Source organism: Colossoma macropomum, unplaced genomic scaffold, assembly GCF_904425465.1.
Source record: "Colossoma macropomum unplaced genomic scaffold, Colossoma_macropomum, whole genome shotgun sequence".
NCBI classification, from domain to species: domain Eukaryota; kingdom Metazoa; phylum Chordata; class Actinopteri; order Characiformes; family Serrasalmidae; genus Colossoma; species Colossoma macropomum.
In genome coordinates this window covers 26190-33162 of record NW_023496014.1, presented here as the reverse complement: position 1 = coordinate 33162, position 6973 = coordinate 26190, and the positions used below count along the sequence as shown (strand labels likewise).

The 6973-nt window shown below is 39.7% G+C and overlaps 1 long non-coding RNA gene across 1 annotated transcript; it reads left to right on the top strand.

Annotated features, from left to right (window-relative positions):
• Positions 1-870: 870 nt before the first annotated feature.
• Positions 871-6973, top strand: LOC118803957. Its single transcript, XR_005006948.1, has 3 exons — positions 871-996; positions 4137-4258; positions 6871-6973. It is a non-coding gene; the product is annotated as an uncharacterized LOC118803957 (long non-coding RNA).

The following is a 6973-nucleotide window of genomic DNA, read 5'->3' as shown; positions in this document are numbered from 1 at the left end:
GGACATCAGTAAATCAGTGCAGCATGAAGTAAATGTGGACCAAAGATTAGCACTAAAATGAGTGATCTAACTCCCTGGCATGGTGTTAGGCAAGGTTGCAGATTCCTCTACTCTGTTTACATTTCTATTTATGATTTAACAGTGTTGTTAGAGTGATCTGCAGCACCTGGCCTGACACTGAATGAAACAGTTAAATTTAACGTGCTGTCAGAACTGGGCCCTGACAGTAAACCCAAATAAATCTACATTCATGATCTTCCAAAAGAAAGCCAGATCTCAGGAAAGCAGATATACATTCAATCTAGGAGACTCCGCCCTGGAACGCCTCTCCCAAATGCTTTCCTATGACTACCTTGGACTGAAGATTAGTGCCTCAGGAGGCTTCGGTCTGGCAGTAAATGCGCTGAAAGAAAAGGCCTGCAGAGCCTCGACTCAATCAAGAAACAATTCTCCAAGATTAATATCCCAATCAGAATCTGGACAAAGATCTTCGACAGTGTAGTCCTGCCCATTGCGCTGTATGGTAGTGAAGTCTGGGGTCCACTCAGTCATCGTGACTACACTAGATTGGACAAGCATCCCACTGAAGTCCTGCATGCAGAATTTTGCCGATTAACTCAACATGTCCAAAGAAAAGCACCAACAATTACAAGCATAAATTAGGCAGATTTTCATTCACAATGTTCCACTATTATTTCCATTGCAAAGAAAAGAGAAATTCCCCTGCAAAGAAAAGAGAAACTCCCCTGATGACCTAAGGCGCAGTGTTCCGTCTTCACTGATTACGAAAGTGTCAGAGATATGCAAAATTTGATCCTGCAGAGTTTCCTGGCAGCTGGGGTGGAGCATGTAAAATACAAATTTGTTCTTGCTAGGCAGGACTCACAGGCATTCTAAACAAGCACAAGGCCACTTGTTGAGGGCTTCTTTTCTGCATGATACCTTGCAGTCCACTATTTTTACATGCTTATTGGGGAATTCGCATTTGAATATCAGGTAGGTGTGTGGATTATGGATTTTTGAATGCACAGGTCACAGAGAGTTTTAGCAAACAGCAAATATTCCAGTTTAATCGATGTAACATAGAATTCCCCCAAGGATGTGAACTTTTTGATTGCTTTTTATTCGTTATACCAATAACTGCAGGAGCTTTTATCTCAATCAGTACATAGTTAAATTTGCAGATGATACAGTTGCTTTGACGCTGCCTTTTGACAGTCATGGTGTGACACAACTGGTTTAGAGTTGTTTTTTTCCTAGGAAATGTTTTTTTCTTATTGGAGTGGTGATTTTACTGACAGTGTAACATACATTCATGGAGCAGCTGCTGAAAAGGTTCACCAGTTTAAATATTTGGTCATTCTTTTGAATGATCAAGTGAAAATTTGAGATGAATACTGACGGGATAGTTACAAAAGTGCCTTCAGAAGCAGTCTCTTCTACAGAAGCTGAATTTTTGGGGGGTGAGGAGTGACATTTCATGGTGCATATATTCAGAGTGTAGTTTGTTTTCTTTTATTTGGATTCATTGTTTTAGTTTAAGGGACATGAACTGTCTTGAACCATCCCCCTCATGTGTTGGCTTGTTTTGTCGAGACATGTTCTAGTGCACTTTTAATGTGTGTATAAGACTGAAGTCCAAATTATTCCATAGGTTAAATAAAGTTTTAAAATGAAATAAAATAAAGTAAGTCCCAAAACAAATCTGCAGTTTCAGGCACTGACCACCCCACTAACCAAGGTGTGAAATACAGGGGGTCCTGGGGGTGGGGGGCTGATCCTGGACCCCCTAATTAACCTCCTGGACTCCCTGAGTGCTTCAAATTCATAATTCTGGAGCATCTCTGAAAATAAATTTATGATGTTATACTGATCATTGGGGAAAAACGACATTCAAAAAGCAAATGAAGTGGAGTTCATTGTTTACCTGCTTCACCCAGAAGCAGGTGCAGCACTGCTACCTGGGTAACAGACCGGTTCAGCCAGTTGGTTCTTCATAGCCTAGAAACTGTAACTCTGCCTCTGCAAAACTTTACAATGAGCTGCAGCAGATCTGTATAGAGTTTGGAGTGAAGAGTGACTGTTCCTCATTTCTCACACTGAAGACAGAAGAGGAGACGAGGAAGATCTCAGTTAATGTGAGGAAGAGCGCAGAACCGCACTAGAACAGAGACTTTACAGAGGAACAACCCATAAAACAAACACATTGGTGCAATAACATCAGCGCCGCTATGGCAAGTAAGTTAGCAGCCAGTCAAAGCTGGAGAAACCAGACAAATTACCTCAAAAAGTTCACCATCATCTTTAAAACACAGAACGTCTACATAGATCCAAACATCCTAGAAAGCGGCCCCGGACTTTACTGATTGAGTAATACGCAGGTACACCAGTGTTTTTAAGTTCTGATTGTGAAACTTAAATACGTTTTTCCAGGCGAAAAGTTTGTATTTGTACTTTTCATAACCGAATGTTTTAAAACAGAACAGTAAAATAAAAGCCTGGAGTCGAGACGGGGTGTGTGGAGTCAGTACAGCTTAGCACATATCATTTCAGTGGATTATGGTTCAGTTATGTTCCCTGACTAAAGGTACTGAGATGGACCCTTGAGGGTTCCACCCCAGTGACAAGAGGGGCACTGCCTCAAAGACAGTTTAGCACCTTTATTTCTGAGAGTGTAAAAACAAACACAGAATTTTTATCCCCAATTCCCTAAATAAAACTCAGCCAAATTTTTCCTTGCCAAAGCACAAAGTTTAGTAATTGATGTGTTTTTTTGTTACTGAGTAAAATTAAAACCCAAAGTAAAAACAGAAGAAAATCTGTACCAAAACAGCCAAAAACAAATTCTAGAGGACAAAACAGAAGCAAGTCTGCAACACTCCATAAAACAATGAACAACTGTTTAACGCTGCTGTTTAACTGTTCTGTGCTTGGACAGGTTTTGAATGTTAGATCTGGAAATATGAGATTAATTATCTTATTTTGAAAGTTATTTAGTAGCTTCTGTCAGCTTTAGTGTTCAACTGCTTGGTTTAAGAATCACACGTACAGCATATTTTAAAAAGGCAATGTCCCAACATGCCCTTCCCACCAGGAAATGAAAGGACACTTTGATTTTCAGTGCTCAGACTTAGGAGGCCTCAGCTTCTCAGATATTTAGTGTCACTTTGTCGTTTTTGTTTGTTTTCCAGTCATTTGTCGTTGAGCTCCTGTAGCTGGGCTTGGCTGTTGAGGACACTCGGTTTCCTCCGCTGTGTTTTTTTCATTTTCTCTCTCTTTCTCAGTCACACATACACACACACACACTCTCTCTCTCTCTCTCTCTGACCCACACATACACTCTCTCTCTCTCTCTCTCTCTCTCTGACTCACACATACACACTCTCTCTCTCTCTCTCTCTGACTCACACATACACACTTTCTCTCTCTCTCTCTCTCATTCACACATACACACACACTCTATCTCTCTCTCTCTCACTCACTCACTCACACATACACACACACTATCTCTCTCTCTCTCACTCACACATACACACACACTCTATCTCTCTCTCTCACTCACTCACACATACTCTCTCTCTCCCTCTCTCTCTCTCTCACTCTCTCTATATAGCACAACTTCATGATGAGTCCTTACTATCAATAATCCTTTCTGCTCATTCTGATTAGAAACACTTTATATTACTGTCCCAAACTGACGCTGATAAGGGACACTAACCTGAAAGGAGACACTGAGTACAACATAGGCAACATGAGGTATTTTGTGTTCATACAAACAGCATCAGTTACTCCTATAATATATACGTTTACACAGTGGAAAAGCCAGCAGTGTGGAGCAGTGAGTCATGATGAAAAACAACAGCACATACGCAATACACAATACACAATACTCCCCCCCCCACCCTCAACATTACTGAGACTGTACACAGACCAAGTCTTCCTCATGATCTCCTGAAATGCATGGATATAAACAATTAAACAGACAGTAATAGATGAATCACACTAACAGGGAAAACACACACAAACACCAGCACGAGTGTACTATGTTATATTTACACGTGTCTAAGCGAACACACACCAAAAGTCCCTTCAGCAGTAACTTTTAGTGGCCTCTTCTATTGTCTTTCTTTCTCCAGGATGCGTGCGAATGGCCTGGAGGCCAACATCCTCCCTCTCATGCTGCAGAGATCCTTAAAGCGTCCGTGCTCCTCCCTTGATTCGCTTCAGCTGTTGAAACGGCGAGGGGAGCAGCTCGCAGGTGTGTGTGGGGCATGTTCATGGTGGCTTTTTTTCTTCAGTAATATTGATGGAATGCATTTTAATGGAAATATGTATAATTAACAAAGCGATTAGTTGTGATTTACAAAACTAGAAGCTGAAATCCACTTGACACAGGTGGGGTTATTGGGGGCTTTTCCATGATCTCTTTACTCCATGCTGTCGGATGTACACCCAAACTGTGTAGTCCTCACACACTCATACATGCAGTAATATGCAAATGTTTAGGTAACCCTTCTAAAATTCCACATTTTGTTGATTGTTGAAGTGATAAAGGTGAAAACACAACCTTTGCAGCAAGCTATTTTTTTATAAAACAACATTTTTCATTTTGGTAAACTCAAGAAAAGAGAAGAAAAATAAAACGTAATTGTGGCATGTGCAAAGGTATGGGCACTCTTCTATTTGTAAAGTCCTGTAACATAATTAACTCGTAAGGTCTTAATTGACTCGTTAGGACTATTTAGGCAGGTCAGGAATTGTTAGCTGATGATAATACCAGAGCCTAATAAGACTCTTTAAACCATGTGCTAACCCTCAACATTGAGGAGCTCCTCTATGCTGAAGATCTGAAAATGAAGATAATTCATGACTACAAAGCAGTAGAAGGTTATAAAAAGGATATCAAAACACTTCTAGCTCATTATTGCCACTGTCTGTAATGTCTTTAAAAATGGTAGTTAAGGAGACGTTAAGACAAGGACAGGAAGACCGAATAATCTCTCTGATAGAACACTATGAACTACTTCAAGAAACACAAGCTGAAGTTTCACTGAAGCCCTCACAGCCCCCAGTGAGCATCATTCAAAGTCTGTGAGTGAATCTTAACATCCTGTGTGTACAAGACGGCCCAAAAATACCACAGGACTAGAAACATTCTATAAGGTAGAGTGGGTTAAATTCCCAAAACAGGAACAGAAAGAGTCCTAGCTGCTATAAAAAGTGTGTGCAAGCTGATATCTGCTAAAGGGAGTGTTACTGAGTACAGACTTGGTATGATTCGATAATTTTTATTTATTATTAAACTGTTTTTATGTTAACTGTTAAATAGGTTGGTGAAAAATCAAATTAGCATCAGCATGAGATTAAACCACCTTAAACGGTGCAGCAGTTTCAACATGCCGTCTGCACAGATAACAGTGATTTAGCTTCTCTGCTAGTTTACCTTACATTGCGTCTGTGTTCAGGAATTCACATAGCCCTGTCTTTGGTCATCTATCGTGGAAGGATACCTCATATTGTGGTGAGGTAAATGTGGTTCTAGTCACTCACAATAGCTGCCCCATCGTTCACTTTTGTGTAGTTTATTTTTGTTTTTATAGACTAAAGTAAGTCCGACTGGGTTCTACACCACTTTAATGTGTTGTATTTATGGTGATGAGTTTGGTGCCAATCCAACACCAGGGTTTGTTAGCAATGTTAGCCTAGCATCCCCTGCTGTAACCTAGAGAAGCAGACGTCAGACATCAGGCATGCCTTGGCTGATCAACTGCATCTGAGCTATAAGTGATAAATCATGTTCATTTGATTTTTTGCTGAAATATTCCTTTGACATTTGTGGAAAATGTGATTGGTTGTTACTGTAAATGCTTTGCTGCAGAGGCTGATTTCTTCTTTTCACTTAAAAACTCTACAAAATATGTACTTTCACATAAAACTGTACAAACATGCTTGTTTTGTGTTGCATTTTGCTTCTTTGTGAATATATGAATATGTTTTATATTGTACGATGACCTTCAAAGAACAGCACTATATTGACAAAAATGTATTATTATTGTTATTACTATTGTAATTGTTCTCATCATTATTACTAATATTGTTGTATGCTATACAAATGGCTGTCAAACTATACTTCTAAAAAGACTTTCACTCTCCACACCATCGGGGGAAACTCAGTCTGTATTAGCCCATTCAACAACTATATTTCTTAAAATAAATACAAACACACAGAATGTTTTCTGATTGGCTTAATGTTAATGTATTAATGAATGTATTGTTATACATTGATGAACATCTACAATGCAGATACAGAAAGTTCTATACTTTTTTATGACTGTTATGACCTGGTCACCAAACTTTGGCATCATTTTCACAAGAAACCAGCTCATGTTTAATTTTTTAAAAGTCACAGAAGATAAATAGTTTTGGGGATGAGCACAAACAAAACAACTAATGATAATAAAACTAACAACAAACCAAATGAAACCAGAAAACAAAGCCCTGCCTTATCTGACTGCTTTAAATCCAGGAGATAAACTGACCAAAACAAAAACGCTCGTGCCTTACTGTTCAAATGTTCACAACACGTTTCATAGAATCTAACAAAGCTTTCAAGAAATTTACAAACAAAGCGGAGAGTGAAGAGTGCCAGGCTAGTCTGGACAGGTGTACATCTAGGTCAGGTTAGAGGGAAGAGAGCCCTGAACATCTCATGAGGTGGTGGCTTGGTGACATTTTGTACACCAGTGTGCCCCCATGTGGTCAATCCGCATTATACAGACCATCCTACCACACATTACTACACACAGACAAATGGTGGTAGACAGAAAGAATGCCTGAGACTGAGACTAATGAAGTCTGCTTTTTCTTCAGCATTGCGTACTTCAGCACAGATAAAGCCCTGTGAACCTCTGATCATGCATTTGGAGATACCAGAAGAACTGGAGGTGATTTATGACAGCACAGGTACTGCTGG